General features: G+C 36.5%; 1 protein-coding gene across 9 annotated transcripts in view; it reads right to left on the bottom strand.

Annotated features, from left to right (window-relative positions):
* ppfia2 (PTPRF interacting protein alpha 2) overlaps window positions 1-19,709 on the bottom strand; it is a 184,336-nt gene that overhangs the window by 69,011 nt on the left and 95,616 nt on the right. The window lies entirely within an intron of this gene.

The following is a 19,709-nucleotide window of genomic DNA, read 5'->3' as shown; positions in this document are numbered from 1 at the left end:
AACGCACTGGATAGCTGGCCAATCAGAGCACACCTCGCTTTTCAGACTGATGAGTTTTGTAAAAATCGATGCGTTTCAGAAAGGCGGGGCATAGAAGAGAAACAATAATGTACAGTATGTGAAAAAGAATGTGTTTTTTGAACCTTAAACCGCATAAACACATTGCATTACACCAGATACACAACATAATGTTCTTTTTAGCAACGTCATATGACCCCTTTAAATTTAATTGTGTACCTTATACAGTATCATGTGTCCCTGTTTAGTAAAAACAAACAATGTGAAAATATGTAAGAAATATCTTCCAATGATAGTCCTTGAATGTACAACAGCAACTGAGGGTTTTAAAATCTTTTTTAAAAATATCTCTGGAAAAAAAAAAGATTTATAATAAAAATTATTTTTATTTGAAGACTGTATTATAAGAGTCCAGTGAAGCATTGCTTGTTGCGGTTGGTTAAAGAAAAATCTCCACTATGGTTTACCACTTGTTGCATGTTTTATTTGTGTTTTCAACAAATAAAGCAGATAAACAGGCTATTTTTTAGCTATTAAAATGCTTGAGTAAGCTAAAAGTTTTAGCAAACCTAGCCAACTGTTTATCATTTCAATGATCAGCACATAATGGAGAGATTAAAGGGATAGTTCACCCAAAAATGGACATTGTCATCATTTACTCAAACTCATTAGACCTTCGTTTGTCTTGAAGACATTTGCAATGAAACCTGAGATATTTCTGACCCTGTGAAAACTTTCTGAAAAGTCTATTCCACCAAAACGTTGATGCTCCAAAAAGTTCATAAAAAGATTGTAAAAGAAATCCTTGTGAATCAGTAGAATTAATATAAACGCTTTATATGATGAACAGAAATTCAGGCTTTTATTCACCTGTAAACATTTATCAAAAAATACATATAGCAAATCAAATATGGAAGCTCAACTGTACTTCCTTGAAGCGCGTTTCAAGATTGAAATGTCAAAAAGTATGGAATGGACTTTCACTGGAGAGACAAAAAGATGGACAAAAGTCTTATGACTTAAAACAACTTGTGGGTGAGATGACAAATGATGACAGAATTTTCATTTCGGGACCAACTACCCTTTTAAATTTTGTACAATATGTTTCTCCATTTTTGTTAAAAACAAACAAACAAATGTGAAAGACCTGTGGGTTACAAAATTGTAAAAAAAAAAAAAAAAAACAACAACAACATTGAAATAAAGTAAGCTGACTGTTTATAACTAGAGATGCACCAATAGCAATTTTTTTGGCAGATTCTGATTTCCAATTTTTTTGTTAGTGTGATCTGCCGATACCGATTTTTACCGATTCATATTTTCTTTCGAAGAACTATAATTCACAGCATATACAAACAAAAATCTACTTTTCTTCAATGCAAAGTTTTATTTTCATAAAAAAACACAAGTAAAAATTCAGTAATAAAATAAGAACAAATAAAAAAAATTGCAAACAACAAGCACAAATAAATGCAATAGAATAAAGACAGCTATGAAACTAAGTTTTTCAGGTTAAGTAAGTTTGTATTCCGTTAAGAAATACTACAGAAATGAAAGTAATCAAATGTAAAATAACACTGGTGTTTTGATTACTTTAATTTCTGTAGTCTTCATTGTAAAAATTAAATACAGATTAATGCTCACCATTAAAGTTATAAAACGTATTCAGCCAAGAGCAGAAAATTATTTTCTTTGTCTTTTGTTCTTTGATTAACATGACAGACAGCAGCAGAAATATTGGACTGCGGTCCCTTTAAGAGTTTATCCACGGACCCAATATACTGTTACACAACATGCGTTCTCTTTCTCAACTATTTAACGTTCCAAAACTGACTGTGTTTGACTGGATACTCCCCAAGACGGGCATTTTAAGACATCATTTTTTATGTATTTGAACGTTTTAGCGCAGTTAGCCACTCATTTTGGTATCTGTGGCTCACAAGCTGTTTGAGACTGAGCGCGGATTGTGCACTCCACTAATATAGATCAGTGGCGTGCTTTTGGTGTAAGCACAAAACCTGCGGCAATGACTAAAATAATGAGCAATACAAGCACTATTTAACTGGAGCGAATGAGACGTGTGAGAGAGAAGGGGTCGTCGGAGAGAAGAGAGCGAGAATGCAAGGCTGATGTTATTGCCTGTGCCGCTGGTAACAAAACAGATCGGCTCGAAATCGGAAAGAAGTTAGACTGACCGGACGATCACCGATCCGGGCCGATCATGAGGAAAATCGGCCTATTTCAATCCCTAGCCGATCGATCGGTGCATCTCTGTTTATAACTTCAGTGATCATCACATTATACTGTAATTCTTTACACCCATCTGTAGTAAAAACTATAAGAATCAGCACATGCTCATAGGAGAAGATATTGATGATCACATACGGCAAATGCCAAACCACTTTCTCACAAACTCACACACTCAGACATGCGTCAAGCCCCATAGGAGCTCTGTAGCATCACAGCGGTACAGATGCCTCCATTTGGGATTCCATTAAACCACTAATTCACCAGTTATTTTTAACACTGTTTTTGATTCTACTAGACGACATCATTTTCAAAGTCACAAGTTGCTTTGAGGGAGCAGTTTTTAACAGCAGAAGTCAGAAATGGATCTTCTGTCTTTGGGAGGGTTTATTCCCTTCTGCGCCATCAGGAAGATCTCTAGAGCTTTTGGAGGTATTGTTTTCCTGCTGGGAATCCTGTCAGAACCTCTTTGCTCCTCCAGATTTAGATTTCTCCTGCAGTTTGCTGCACATCCTATCACAGCTCACTTTTTCACCCCATTGCTCTTTTGAAACTTCACATTTACACACTGTTCTAACTTTAATCTGTTTTTCTACTTCTGTCTAGAGCTTATTTCCACTTTTCCCTCCACAAAAAAAGCCCTATAAAGTAGTCCATGAGATTTGAGCGCTATAATCAAAGTCTTCTGAAGTCATACGACAGGGAAAAATCAATAGGAAAAATCTTTGCCTTGGCCAAAGCATTCGGATTCTTCAGTGTGTTCCATGCCAAAATAGCAGCATATGAGTTTGGGCAACTGTATCTTTAAATATGATGCACACAAAAATCCGCAGTACCACTGATGTGTTTCTTCTCTCTCTCTCTCTCTCTCTCTCCGTCCCCATTTTTGTTTATTAGTTAGGACACTGTGAGCAGGCTGGACCGCACATCCAAACCTCTGTCACGGTTGGCCAGCTATTAAGAACGTTCACTAAAATATGGATCTTCTGTGTCTGCTCTACTACAGGGGAATGCTGGGACAAAGCCATGCAGAAACAAATGAGCATGCATTTTGTATCTTTCCATTCTCTATTTCTACAAAAATTGCCATATATATAGTCTAGAATGAAGTGGCTGTATTATAATATTCACCACAAACATAATTTTGAAATGAAACTATGGATCCAATGGTATATCAGTGACAATATTGGCTTGGGCTAAAATGACCCCATTGAAAATAATCATATTGGTCTGATTTGGACAATACAGCATACTCTTTTTCTATTCCTTTCTATAATTAAAGCAATGCATTTAGACGGGGAACAAAATTTGTCTAACAAGGTTTTTTGGAGAGTAGGTTGATTCCATTCAACAAGCCAGTGTTAATTTGACAGGCATTTTTTATTTAGTCTTAGTCTTTATCTTGAGACGAAAATGCTTAATAGTCCTTTAGTAATTTTACTCATTTGAGTCTTTCATAGTTTTTGTCTAGTTTTAGTCGACGAAAAGTCATTGCATTTTTGTCAACTTTTAGTCATTACTTTTTAGTCAAACTGCAGTTATAATTTTTTTAAATGAAGCAGAATAACACAATAAGACAAATACGAAAGAGATACAAATTAAACTTATTTTTCAGATACAGTAGGTTTACTTAACATTTATTTAACATCTTTTGTTGGTTAATATTAAAGACACGGATAGGTACTTAATTAGGAATGCTGTACTTTTAAACATTTGGACTGCTGTGTGTGTATCTGAGCACTGAGAACTGATCGCGTGCTGTATATGACAACTGAAGAAGTGGAGCGTGCACGAGAGAGAGAGCACTTCTATCAGCGCGATTCCGCCTATCCCGAAGAAGCAGAATAAGACAATAAGACAAATACGAAAGAGATACAAATTAAACTTATTTTTCAGATACAGTAGGTTTACTTAACATTTATTTAACATCTTTTGTTGGTTAATATTAAAGACACGGATAGGTACTTAATTAGGAATGCTGTACTTTTAAGGAAGGCATGCATGTAATACTGACACACATTCAGTTTTCACCCACCTGTTGACGTTCACTTAATCCATAACCGACTGTATTTACATGAGATACTCTACACGATAGACATTTGGACTGCTGTGTGTGTGTGTTTGAGCACTGAGAACTGATCGCGCGTTGTATACGAGAACTGAAGAAGTGGAGCGTGCGTGAGAGAGAGCACCGCTATCAGCGTGATTCCGCCTATCCCGCGTTCACTAACTTTAAGTTAATCGACAACGAATTGTGACTCCTGGGAAAAACGGGACGTCTGGTCACCTTATCCCTACCCCTTCAGGTGCTGAGGCCATTGTTTCAGATCGCTAGTTCGCGTTTTGGTAGCCTGTCCATCCACTGCGGCTGCCATACTGACACTAGATATGCAAACGCCCCTTATCCGATTGCAATCCAATGAAAGGGACGCACATTTTGAAGGACAGTAGCCTATAGGATGTATTTTGAATGTCTGTAGTTCTCAAATAACATTATAGTCCCATCTCGTCTTGTTAACGAAGACGCGGCATAAATTTCGGCATAGTTTTTATCATCAGATATTAGTTTTAGCTCGTCAACGTCTCGTCTTAGTCAATGTCTGGTAGTCCTCAAATAACATTATAGTCCCATCTCGTCTTGTTAACGAAGACGCGGCATAAATTTCACCATAGTTTTTATCATCAGATATTAGTTTTAGCTCGTCAACGTCTCATCTTAGTCACAGAAAAAATGTTCGTTAACGAATATTTTTCATCCTCGTCTTCGTTGACGAAATTAACACTGCAACAAGCAAATAAAAATATGAATAACAAATATTAAGAAATGTTTCTTGAGCAGCAAATCAGCATATTAGAATGATTTCTGAAGGATCATACTCCAGACACTGAAGACTGGAATAATGGCTGCTGAAAATTCAGCTTTGCCATCACAGAAATAAACTACATTTTAAAATGTGTTTCAAATGAAAACAGTTATTCGAAATTGGAATAATACAAAACATTTCACAGTATTTTTGATATAAAAAATGCAGCCTTCTTGGAATAAGAGACTTCTTTTAAAAAAACTAATTAATCTTCTCAATACTGCTTCATATGAATGCACAGACATTCTATCTCCAGTCTAAAGCTGTCAGAGAAGTGCTGTGGTTTGAGGCCTGAGATTTCTCTGTTTGAGCGGATTAACCTTCTGCAGACGCTCTGCAGGCCAGAAAAACATAATCACATTCTTCTGCGGAGTCAAAGACACAACGCTCAGACTGCACGCCACATCTCAGGTATACAAACCTTCGCAACACTCGCAAACAAACAAATACCCACACAACACCGCCAGGAAGTCTTCAACTATTAAACGCAACATACAGCATGAAGAAAAAGACACATTCAGTGCCGTCGATAAAATTCACAGTGCTAAAGACCAAATTTGGGCCACATAATGAGCATCATTTTGCCAGTCAATGTCTGTGGTTTCTTCAAATCAGTCCAGTAGGTCAGCGTTCTCTATTCAGCAACTTCTGCCTTCGAGGAATCCAGCATGAATGTTTCATCGAGGGAGCTGCACAATTCAGATTGATGACACTGTCAGACAAAAGGGCAGAGGGACTGTAAAATATCCTGAAACTACACATGAAACATTCACCCGACCTCCTCTCTCAGGATCCGTTCTGTCCCTTTGCCTCAAATGTGCAGAGGCAATAAAAGCGCTGAACTTTTAGCAGTCCCAAGCGCATAAGGAGCAAAATCCCGCTATGGTTTTTTAATGAAGACAGAGGTTCATGTGAAGGTGAAGAGTCAGGTTAAAATGATGTGACAAGTCATACAATGAAAAATGTTGGAATGTCAACAGCAAGTTGATGGAACATCAAGTGTTTCTGACTACAAACTTCTACATATATCTGCTCAGATGTGTATGATCTCATCAATAAATAATCTACCTGAGGTTTTCCCATTACCGCTATATTAGGAAGCCCTAGGCATGTGTAAGGGCAGCACTGACTTCATAATGATGCCGAGATGTTTTGTAACAGTACTGCTGAAATCATTATGGGTAAATGACACCACTCTGATGTATTCGTGAGTTGGCTGTAGCCAGGTGTCCTGAGGATGCCAGAGGGCCAACTGGGAGCCTGAGATTTCTGTGCCAAATTAATACCATACCTTCATTATAATCATACTGTATGTTTTGTAATGGATTCTTTAAGATGCAGCTAAAACATACAGCACACAACAATGACTAAAGTTAAAAAGTTTAAATTTATTTAGAATTTTATTTACAGTAATTGTGTAATAGCCCACACACCAGAAAAATACGGCTTCAGAAAAATACTGTAAAAATGCTACAGTAAAAAAAAAAAGTTTAGTTAAATGGTGTAACATCAAATTATATATATTTTACTGTAAAATACTGTCAATACTGTCAGATTTATGGATGTTTTTATAAGTAAAAACTATGAATAACCAATAAATTTACAGTAAAAAGCAATACAAGGAAATTACCTGTTTGTGTAATAACTGTGTGACACATATGATATAATGTGTTACTTTACTAGTTACTTGAAAAAAGTAATCTGATTACGTAACTCGTTTTACTTGTAATGCGTTACCCCCAACACTGCATATGATTATATTTTTTAATAATTTTGTTTATTCTTTTTTTTTTTTGTTAAAAGTAATGAACATTAGTGTTGTTTTTTGTTACATTTGATGTTATTTACTACATGTTTATTGCGTTATTTTAGTGTTGTGTATGTTACTCCAACAGTATTGGCCTGTATTATTATGATGGTTGTTATCGGTACATTTAAAGGTAAAAAAAAAAATGATTTTGGTATCTCAAGTAGATTAATATATAAAAATGATATCACTTGTTAATAAAATATAGGTTGTAAAATATACAGGTGCCAATATGCCATCACTGCTGATCAGAGCCCCTGTATTATTTCTCTTGATCAACAGTAATTACTGAGATGAATGTCTGCCCAGAAACTAATTTTAAAAAATTCTCCTTGATTTCACAAACTCTTATTATTTAATAATTTGTGACTATTACATTATGCATGATATAATATGTTTAGGTTTTTTGGCTCATAATGAATGTACAAATTAACTTATTTAGCTCATCTCTAACAAAACAAGCAAAGGAGTCGATTTCTCAGCTGTTGCTGCATTTTGAATATGGGTTTCCAGAGTTGGTGAATTCAGTTATTTCAGTATGTACAGTATGTTGCTTCACATGCACCATCATCTTTGCAGCATAAGGACAAGACAAAGGTTGTCGGGGGACTAAAATGGATGTCACATTTTAGTAAATGTTGCATCGCAAACGCTTGAGGTAACATTAATCAGACGAATCTCCCTCACTGGCATTGATCTGGTCATGGCTGCCCCTGACTGCATTTAATGGCTCCATAAGCATTAAAAGTGTTGACTGATGTTATAGCAAAGACCATCTACTGATAAATTTCAGAGCTTAATATTAGACATGGTCAAAGTGTGAGTAATATACCAGAAACTCAGGCAAAAATAAAAGTGTCAAACTGAACAATTGTTGGGAGGCAGACCGTGCTATTCCCCGTCAAAAAATGTCATCTTTAGTTTTTAATGAAGCAAGAATGAATATTAAGTAAATGGTTGCAAACAGTTTATCAAGCTTTAAATGACTAATCAGGGAGTCCTTCTGAACTTCACATCTTATTGAGGGATCTGTAGTAGGTAAATTATCAAACAGCCCCCCTACCTGTGCTACAAGCAAATAGTACTGCCTGAAAGCAAAAATGATCACTATTCAAGTCGACATGAAATCAAAATTCACTCAATTTCTCGAGTTCGTGCAACTGCTGTTCATAATTTATTCATGTTTTTCACTTGAAAATGTTGTCACAATAAAAAGAATGTGAAATGCAGTTTAAGATAACATTGCTGGATCTAGGTACTTACCGTAAATATACATGACCTTGAATCTTGATCAGTAACAGAACTTAAATTTGGTCAAGGTTATTAAACTCATCAGATCTCTCAAAAGTCAAATACAATTCTGCAAACATCAGAAATCACTTTGTCCCCAAAGGTCACTACTGTTCAAAGTTTGGACTGGTAATATTTTTAATGTTTTTAAAAGAATTCTCTTATCTTCATGAAGGTTGCATTTATTTAATACAAAAAAAACCCCCAGTAAAAACAGGAATACTGTGAAATATTATTAAAATTTCCATTGTTTTCTATTTGATTTGATTATAAAATATAATTTATTCCTGTTATTCCTGTGATGTCATTACTCCAGCCTTCAGTGTCACATGATCCTTCAGACATCATTCTAATATGCTGATTTGCTGCTCAAGAAACACTTGTGCTACTTAATATTTTTGTGGACATCTGAAACCGAGACACGTTTTTCAGGATCCTTTGATAAATAGAAAGTTCAAAAGAAAAGCATTTATTTCAAAACAGAAATCTTCTGGAACATTATAAATGTCTTTACTGTCACTTTTGACCAATTGAATGCTTTCTTTTTTAGAATAAAAGTATTAATATCTTTAAAAAAAAAAATACTGGCACCAAACTATTGAACAGTAATGTCCTGTATATCGCAGCGGGATGTAACGAACTAATTTTTAATAAGCTGGATAACCATATTGACAGAAAAATTAACAGTTGATTCAGGCAAAACCAATGTCAGGGTTTTATTAACAGAGCACTGTTTCTCAAATTTGGTGGTTAAAATATTAGTTTCAGATTTCTGCATCTACACAATGAATTTATGAAATCCAAAGAGAGAGAATTACTGAAACTACACAATTTATAATGACCACAATTCTAACTGCAAATAAACTTTTGGATATAGCTGAATGGTTAATATTGTCCCCTCATTCAACAAGGTGTTCTGTGTATCTAAAAAGAGATTTCTTCTAGTCATTCCTCCTACGTCATTTACACCACGGCATCTTCAAAAATTCCATGTTTTGTTGCCATAGTAAACCATGACATTCTTTTCTACATGTATTATTATGTATCTGATGTTACATTCTGCATTGTGGATAAAGTGAACATTACAAGAGAAGCATGCTGCCCATGATCACGTTTATGGTACATATGACTTTTCTACTGTTGTTAAGATGTAAATGTTTTCCTGGCATAGTTAACGTCACTGACTTTCAAAACTCTTCACACCCAGTCAAATTAAATTAAACTTTCTGCTGTTTCTTCAAGTGATGGCTCTAGGCACAATGTTAAAAACACATTTGGTTAATTTTCTTCCAGTTTTAGTAAGGAATCGCAGAAAGTAAACAACATGCAAAACAGCTCCTTAAATGCAAGATACAGTGACACAACCGCATGCAACAACCTCTGTTAAGATAATTATTTAGATCCAAGCATCAAATTTGGTGGTTTCCATGGAAACTGCTTTTTAATAGCAACCCATATGCTGTGTCTCTTTTTTTATTGAAGCATAAAGGAAAAAAAATAAATACATCTTCAAAGTAGGTGCAGCCGCGTGTTGAGGTCTGGAGAATGGAAGGTGCATTGATTACCACAGATGAAAGCACTAATGACAGCGAGTCTAACGAAGCTGATTGATACAGACTGTTGACTGTCATACTTAAAATAGAGAACATGCAATGCACAATAAACACCACCAAAGTCAAAGGGAACACTAACAAGAATAAAGTGGTTTTTGGAGATGTCGGTATACTTCATAATGTCAAAAATGTAATGTGGCCCAAGAGTGTTCCCAGAGTCACTCCTAACAGCTAAACAAGCGTAAAAATAAGAAATACACCTAAACATTACTAAAGAACTTGTTTAATAGGTGCACTACAATTTCTTACAAAAAATCATACTTATAATAAATCATAGTGGACAGTTCTGCAAAAATATTTCACCATTTATAATAGGGCTGTGTTCGATACATCGATACGACGATGTATCGTCACAGGTATTTGATGACATGGGTATCGATACAGCAGCACATGTGCAGCAGTTGGACCGCACTTTATTTGAATACAAGAACAGCGTTTAAAAACAGAATTGAAAACTGCAAGGTTTCTAAAAAAATGAATAGAGTATAATATATAGGATACAACTAGGTTTAATCTGGCCGCAGAGGAACCCAACAGGGTTGCCTGATATAAAAAGTCGTAATTATCTGATAAGTGTGTTACTTATTTTTGTCAACCTGGCAACCATGTGCACGTGCTCTCCGCTATGGATAAGAGTGCTGGCTTTCTGAAAACACAGGTAAGCTTGCAGTTTAGCGATCTCCACTTTGATATTCTATTCTCAGAAAAGTGTAATTCATCAAGTGTTCATTTACAAGAGAGCAAGAGAGAGACGGTGTATTTAAGATTTGCCTACATTTTTGCAGCGTTTCTCTAGTAACAGTGAAGCTGTGGCTTTAATTGCTTCAGAAATGATGTTACCGACTCTTTGCTGAGAAAGATAATGTAACTTCAGTGGTGAAGCTCTATTATTGATAAAATTGCGGGGACGTGCTAAAGTTTCTGTGTTGCTGAATGTCTGTGTGCGCACACAATGTGATCTGTTTCAGTGGCTGAATGTGTGCGCTGTGGCTGAATGTGTGCGCGTGAGCTACAGTGAAGACAAGGCATTAGTTAAGTTGTTTTTATTTGTTTAAACAGAGAGTTAATTTGTGCAATGATAATCTACCAACAATGTAAGGTGATTTTATTAATGTAATAGAATTAGTACATTACAATATATATTAGAACGAATACATTATTATTTATGGGCTTAAAAACAAGAAGCAAACAATCAGAATATTGTACCTGGTGGGGAGTGCCCAATGTTAATATGAAACCTATGACATTACCTATATTGTTATACTGTGGTACAGTTATGGAGGCCGTTCATAATGCAGAGGTCAACTGCCTGCTCTGCCTATAGTTAGCCATGGCCCTATAGTATGAGTGTTTAATAAACAGCTGTTTTACTAAATTCTACTGAGGTGAAAATTAGTGCAGTACCGTATCGTGATACGCATCGTACCGTGACTTTGTTGGCAATACACAGCCCTAATTTATAAGTTATTTTACCTAAAAATGACAGAAAAGCAACAATGCACTGCATCACCTTCAAATCTGCAAAAAATTGCTGAGACAGTTTTAAGTAAACCAGGTTGAATCCTATGAAAAGTGTAAAGGAAGATCTGTTTTAAAACCATCTTTATTTATTTATTTATTTATTTATATTTATTTATTTATGACTACACACAAAGTTCCTGCCATGAACACTGATCTCAGATCAAGACCCTCACTAGAACATATTCAGAATGCTGCCACAGTTATCTTACACTCTCCCCACAGTATGAGAGGGACTGAATAGAGAAAGCAACAAAATGGAAAGGCTAAATCAACGGCAAATACATGGGGACCTTCCTGTGGGCTGCACCCCTCTCACGACAACTCTGACACACTGAAAACAGATGCTAATTATAGAGGATCATTAGGCCACTGTGGGAGGCAGGGCTGACATGCTGTTAGTTATGGCCAAATCTCATCAAATGGTGGATAGCAAAACTCATGAAGATGTTAAGCTATACTACAGAGGTTATTGAACTTAACCTTGAACATCTCAGCTTTATTGTATAATTTTTAATAAGAGTGGCAATTTAGGCTTACTGGTTGTAGCAGATTATCTATTTCTTTCACAAAAACTCATTTACCCATATTTGTTTCTATTTGTTGGCTTTTTGTCACTTTTTATGCATAGAGATGCAACAGAAAATTAATGGGGTTAGATTCAAACCTACATCTGCCATCAACATGTCACCAGCCACTACGTCATAACAATGGCATTAAAGGGTTAGTTCACTCAAAAATGAAAATTCTGTCATTAATGACTCACCCTCATGTCGTTCCACACCCCTAAGACCTTCATTCATCTTCAGAACACAAATTAAGATATTTTTGATCAAATCCGATGGCTCAGAGAGGCCTCCATTGACAGCATGCCACCCAAACTCTCAAGATCCATAAAGGTAAAGACGTCGTTAAAACAGTCGACGTGACTACAGTGGTTCTACAATAATTTTATGAAGCGACAAGAATACTTTTTGTGCGCAAAAACAAAACTAAAATAATAACTTTATTTAGCAATCTCTTCTCTTCCCTGTCATTATCCTTACGTGGTTAATGCAGTAAGCACAGTGAAGGCTTTCGTGTTCTACGTCCGAACGGCGGCTCATTATTGGCCAAAGCTGCACATGTGAGCAGCGCGATGCATGCGTGTAATGCTGATGCAGGAGCCGTCCAATAATGAGCCAGCATTCTGACATAGAACCTGGAAGCGCTGGACGTAAAGAACGTATGAGAACGACAGAAGAGAAGAGGTTGTTGAATAAAGTCATTATTTTAGTTTTGTTTTTGCGCACAAAAAGTATTCTCGTCGCTTCATAAAATTATTGTAGAACCACTGTAGTCACGTCGACTGTTTTAACGACATCTTTATTACCTTAATGGATCTTGAGAGTTTGGGTGGCATTGCTGTCAATGGAGGCCTCTCTGAGCCATCGGATTTGATCGAATCGGATTTGATCAAAAATATCTTAATTTGTGTTCTGAAGATGAACGAAGGTCTTAGGGGTGGGGAACGACATGAGGGTAAGTAATTAATGACAGAATTTTGGGTGAACTAACCCTTTAATGATGTTGATGATACAATCGCTGCACTGTGTCAGCTACATAGGAGACTGACAGGCAAGAAAAGAGATTAATGAATAAAGTTGTTATTTTAGTTTTGTTTTTGCGCACAAAAAGTATTCTCGTCGCTTCATAAAATTATTGTAGAACCACTGTAGTCACGTCGACTGTTTTAACGACATCTTTATTACCTTAATGGATCTTGAGAGTTTGGGTGGCATTGCTGTCAATGGAGGCCTCTCTGAGCCATCGGATTTGATCGAAAATATCTTAATTTGTGTTCTGAAGATGAACGAAGGTCTTAGGGGTGGGGAACGACATGAGGGGTAAGTAATTAATGACAGAATTTTGGGTGAACTAACCCTTTAATGATGTTCATGATACAATGGTTTAAAAAGTGTTTTTGCCTTTATTTTCTTCACTTGAAGAGTAGTTGCATGTAGAGAGAAAGAGAGAGAGAAAGAGAAAGAGAAAGAGAAAGAGAAAGAGAAAGAGAGGGGAAATAGGATCCAGAAATAACCCAGTCTAGATTTCAACAGAAGTTCCTATGAACACAGTAGCTCCTATAGTCCCTACTTTATGTCACTAGCACCAATGCAGAACCCTCGGTGCGTTTTTAAAAGAACATCTGCAGAGCATAACATTTTTATATTTTGGAATTTTCTGTGGGATAAAAATTATACTATGGTCAAGTATATTGCTTTGCACAATAAATCCATCCTATGCAAGCTACTGAGTGTTTAATGGCAATCTGAACAGGCAGAACCTCTGCTGGGAAAGTGTGTAAAATAGGGAAAGTGTGTAAAAAGTGTGCAAAGTGTGTAAAATAGGAAGAACACACACAGGAATGAATTAGTGTCACTCTGAAGTGCTTCGTTCCTCACTTCTCTCTTTGCAAGAAAGATAAAGACTCAGCCAGTGGGACTATACACAGGTGGAGCTGTTTTATGTCAAAGTCTATTGAGAAATCATGCTGTCACTGAATTAAAAGTAGACCTGAAAATACCTCAAGTCTATCAAACTGTTTCCTCCTATAGGAATATGAAGCATGCTAGAGAAATAACAGACAGCACAAAGAATGCAATATGTTGGCCATGTCCCACAGTAAAGGAGCACATATTGATCTTGCCAGGATGTCTGTTTTCTTTGAATACAAAGCCACCACAGGCACAGGGTAACGTGACAAAGAAAAGTCAAAATAACCACAAAATTCAATCAACAATTTTGTTGTAAATATTATATTGTGGTTTTAAATGCTGCTATCTGCCAACACACATTGATTTTTCAAAACTAGTGCTGTGCTGATACAATCATCATTCATTTATGACAATTCTGCACTTTTTCTAACATTATTGCATCAAAACATGGTATAAACTACATTTTTAAAAGAGATGCCAACCCTGGTAGCTCATAATGTCTAAAAAAAATAATATGGCCCAAAAGCAACCCCCAGAGGCACTCCTACAAAAGAAAAAGCTGAAACATATGAAATACTCTCAAAAACATTCAAATATGCTGATACAATCATATATCACTTTTTCCATAATTTTGCATAAAAATTCAGGTCCTTATATTGGTCTTTGTGTTTCTGTCATGACAACTCTAGGAGGGATTGGCATGCTACATGACAATGTTAATGTATTTGGTCTTGGTGGAATAGTTCTGCTACGCTGCTGCTGCTGCTGCAGCAGAGCAAGTACCGAGACTTGCTACTGCCAATACATCCACAACATGCTGCTGTGAGCATGTAAGAAATATTGCTGCTGCAAATATAACATACATGAAATAACCCCCATTTAGCATACATGAATCACCTCGTAGCAGATCTACACAGGTGGAGTTGGGGAAGGTGGAGGGTTTCTGAAGCAAGCTGAAGCATCTAGAGTTTCATGCTAGAACTCTGTATTTATTTACAGTATATGTTAATTCAGATTATTTCTATATTAACTAATAAAAAAGCAGCACAACAATCAATCAATGATACTAACCACATAATGTTATGGAGCAATGCATGCTAGGAGCCCACTTGGTTCAATATGAATTGTTCAATTTGGAAGAATATTGTTGGCAGAATGTGTTTTTATGATTCTATGTAATTCACATTTCTGAGTATCTGTGACTCAAAAAGCTCCATATGTTGGATAAAATGTAATTGCTATTTTTACAGTGCACAATATTTCCCAAAATATCCTCATAAATCCATTGGGAACTAGGGCTGAACGATTTTGGAAAATCAAATTGCGATTTTTTTTTACCAATATTGCGATTGCGATTTAATATGCAATTATTTTTTATGTTCTGTATTATTCAACAAAGACAAGCTATAAATCGTTGTACAGTTTGACCAACAAAATATTAGATAGATTAAACATAAATGTTATTTTCTGTAGGCCAGGCCTATACGTTACGATGAAATTAGGTGATGCATGAATTGAAATTAAATTGAAATGACATTTTTATTTAACAACTACAATTACAGTATATTGAGTGATTTGCTGAACTTCCAACCTTGTAAGCATGTAACAATTATGACAACATAAAAGCACTGACAAATAAGCCTGGTGTAAACATTAATATGAAAGTCAGTAACAAATCACACAAACTAAAGTAGATTGTAGAAATATAAAAACAAATCTGTTGCTTTACCACACTACTTTAGGTAATTCAAAGTCACTGTAATAAACATATGTAAACATGTGGACTGCACTTTTTAAACACTGTCTGTTAACTTTAGACCAGTGGTTCTCAAAAGTTTTTGGTCGCGCTCCCCTTTAAACCTATAAAAAAAAAATCTCGGTAATGTGATATATCACGGTAATGAATATGCACGGTATTGTTATCGTGGGCACTTCTAAATACCGTGAATAATTATATATAACAAATTATTCAGAATTTTTAATGCATTTTAAGAATAATTTTCCCATAAACTGGTCAAAATGCACAAAACCGCTGTATGCTGCCTGAAAGACGCATGCGCACTGATGTAAATAAGCATGGACGAGAAGCAACACCTGCATCACTTGAAACATTGAAAAATAGCATACAGAGAATAACTGTTATTATTATTATTATCTCTCTCTCTGTTATTTATTTATTGTGGGTTTCATGCTGTCCGCTAAGGCATAGGACACACACAGGCTTTACTCCTCACCAATGACATTAAACATCATGTCTACACCGGACGCGAGCAGCAAAATACAGTAGAACCCATTATAATCAGTGACGCTGTGTACACTGGATGCGGCGCGACGCAACACACAAAACCCGACATTAAACTGGTGCCTTGTTCTATTTATGACGTACTGACACAAAGTTAAAATGATTTGCAACGGTCGCTTTGTCGTGTCCAGTGTAGAGCTGTTGCGGCGCGACGCAACACGACAAATGTAGCGTCCGGTATAGACACGGTGAGTGAAGCCGAGAGCAAGATATGCCTCGTCATATTTTCTGCATTTAGCTTTTGAATGACCAGCACCTGCCTGGGTATGTGCGACTTCATCTATGGCTTTTCTCTTCCCTTTTACAAACCGATTCATTTCCCATTCTAAGTTATGTCCTTTGGCTGTTCACTGTATTATTTCTTTTCTTTTTCTGCTGATGGCCCGCGCCCCTGCAATACTCGGGCGCGCCCCACACTTTGAGAACCACTGCTTTAGACAGACTTTAAATAAATAAATAAGAATATATATATTACCTTATTATATATATTATTTTAAGGTCGAAGTCTTCAGTAATGAAATGCACCGTAACACTGTTACCGCTTGAGTAATTTCAATGTGCCGTTTTTAAGTAGCCTACGTTCATTATATACACTTTAAAACATTTCCGCGTGTAGCATGCCAGGGTTGCCAGGTTTTCACAACAAAACCCGCCCAATCGCTACACAAAACTAGCCCAATCGCGTTTCGAGGGGGGTCCACCGGTAAAAATCGCGTACCAGGGGGTAAAATACACGTTTTTTGGAGGAGTTCCCCAAACCGCGGACTTGGCAACACTGTAGCGTGCCAACTTGATGCTTCCTCTGAAGACTGCTTAGATGTGTTCGACTTGAAGCAGCGCTGCTTAGACCGAACGGTGTGTGTCATCAAAGTACTGCGAGAGCTAGTAGAGAGCGGACGTCTCCTTATGCTTTCTCTCACCATACTTTGATGTCATACACCGATCCATCTTCAAGTCGAACACACCTCTTTACTCTCGCGTGTCACGTGACCGAGTGTAATCGCAGCGTCTGCGATTGAAAATTTTTGTTTTTTTCATATCGCGATATTATCGCAAATGCAATTAATCGTTCAGCCCTATTGGGAACACGTTGTTCCTTTCTTCTTTACGAATGTGTTAGACCAGACCCCTACTGCAGGTCATCCATATATTCGCTCAAAAGTCTGAGCCCCACATTGTTCATCCTCAGAGATGCAGGAGGACTTCCATTTAGCAGAACTGACAGGAGGCAACCGGTGGGACTAAATGAATGCGGTTGCAAGGGTGGAACTGAGAACACATGTCAAGGTAGTTTGGCAGCTGTGTGCATGGAGATGGGAGTGCAGAATTCCTTAAGGGAATGTGGTGAAAAGCTCGGTAAGCCTGAATCCGGTATTCCATCTTGCTATGTTAAAAACACAAAAGACACATATGGTATTGCAAGCCTGTGGGTCATTGCAAACCAAGAGACAAGGCCCTGCCCCAAAAGAGGTGATGTTATGCTCATGAACATCTGCACTGGGAATAAAATGGTAAATAAAGAAATAAATAAAGAAATAAATGTAATAAAGGCCCCCACATAAAAACAAGTCCCTGCAGGGACAGTGACAGTGAAAAATACATGGCACTTCACTTTAATATGGTGCAAATTAGTATAGAACTAAATATTCTATGACAAAAGGGAATGTTTTCAAAAGTAACTAATATACTCCTGCTGAAGATGAATGACTTTGAAGATTCTGATTTATAATAAAACCATAATAAGACATGAGAGAGTTCTGCACGAATTCAGAGGTTTATGAGAAACCACAGAACAGTGGGCCAACTCAAGTGCTCAATCAAGAGCTCAGCCAGTAAACCTTCAACACACAGCGAATTATGGAAATATTATTCATTTATTCTAATCTAATAGAGTTGTTTTTGAATTACCACTCCTCCTCACTCAATGTGTTAAAAGCAATAGAGTGAAATGGAGAGAGGAGCTGAACACTGATTGGCTTAACCCCCTTGGGTAATCGTCACACTAAGGTCTTTTGTACACTCTGTAAATCCGAAACTGAACTTCCCTTGCAACTGATGTGACTGAATGACCTGGAAGATCTCAAGCCATTCAAAACCTAATTGGATATATATGCAAGTTTAACTAGACAGTAGCATGCTAAAGAAAGACTTGGCAAAAATCTTGGCAAATGAGGAGACTGCACTTTAAAGGTCCCATATTTTACACCTTTCTGGGCCGATCTGGTTTCGTGGTTAAAGTTAACCTTTTCCACATATTTCCCTGTTGTCGTTGCTCAGCAATAGCATGGACGTGATGTTGTCTGGGGGTTTGGCAAAAGGAGAGTGGGACGGTGGGCAGTGCTCGGGGTGGTGACTGAAGGTGGTGACTGTGTAGTTCTGACGTCAACTTTTTACGTAAGTCACAACGGTTCGTGAAAAATCACAGCTACTTTAAGCAGGCTGTGTGAATTTTACTGTGGACTGACTGTTCTGAAACTTATATGGTAGTTACATAGCACCTAGACCTCAGTTATCATGAAAAAAGCCAGGAAATTTCAGTTATGGGACCTTTAAATTATCTACGGGTAACTGCATATCCAATAAATATAAATATTGATATCATAATTTAGAAACTCTTCAGGAGCGGGTTATGTGAGGAAAAGACCAACATTTAAATCGTTTATTTACATGCATTCAAATATAGCATGTCAGGTTTGACGTCAATTCTGACAAAAACCTGCTTGTGTTGTAACCAAAAGTGATGCAACAAAAAAAAAAAGATTCAATAAAGACACTGAATCTAACAATATGCAGAAGCAAAAGATCTGAGACACAAACTCAAAATGGAATAATAAAATATCTATATATTAAATAATATATAATATATCAATGTATTTATAAGTACAGTATATGATCCATCAAAAGCAACATTTACAGCCTTTTCACAATACTGTAATTAAATTAATTCTATATAATTACAGGAGGGTAAAAACAATTTTAACCAAGCTAAACACTGTAGCAAAACAAATTTACATTTTTAATGTAAGAAACTAAATACACTAAAATCTAATAAATAAACAAATAAATAAATTTAAATATAAATCGATCAATAATCACAAAATGTTTTCCTCACTTTTTACATAAATTACATTTAATAAAAATGTCTTAATACTGTAATAAACAGCAACATTTAAAAGTTTTGTATTGATGATTATGCAAACAAAAGACTGAAGCAATGTCTTGAACTAATGAATCAGTTCAATGATTCAAACCTACCAACTCTAATACCATTTTTAAAGGGGTGGTTCACTGGGTTTTTTTCTAGGCTTGATTGTGTTTATGGGGTGCAGTCTAACATGTGTTAATGCTTAGTTTAAAAGAAAACGCATTATTTTTCACATGATTTACCTTTATTCCACACCGCTCTGTCCCTTCTTTGAGAAACATGCTGATCAATTCCTGCTTTTATGAAGCCCCTCCCTCAGAAATAGGCGATGGGCTCTGATTGGTTAGCTAGCCCAGTGTGTTGTGATTGGCTAAACCGCGTCCCGCCCCTCACCTCAGCGGCATGTGCTCCGGTTGTATTGTAAACAA

This window comes from Sinocyclocheilus anshuiensis, unplaced genomic scaffold (assembly GCF_001515605.1).
Source record: "Sinocyclocheilus anshuiensis isolate Anshui unplaced genomic scaffold, SAMN03320099.WGS_v1.1 scaffold200, whole genome shotgun sequence".
NCBI classification, from domain to species: domain Eukaryota; kingdom Metazoa; phylum Chordata; class Actinopteri; order Cypriniformes; family Cyprinidae; genus Sinocyclocheilus; species Sinocyclocheilus anshuiensis.
The sequence above is the reverse complement of the archived record's forward strand: the minus strand, read 5'-3'. Positions and strand labels throughout refer to the sequence as shown.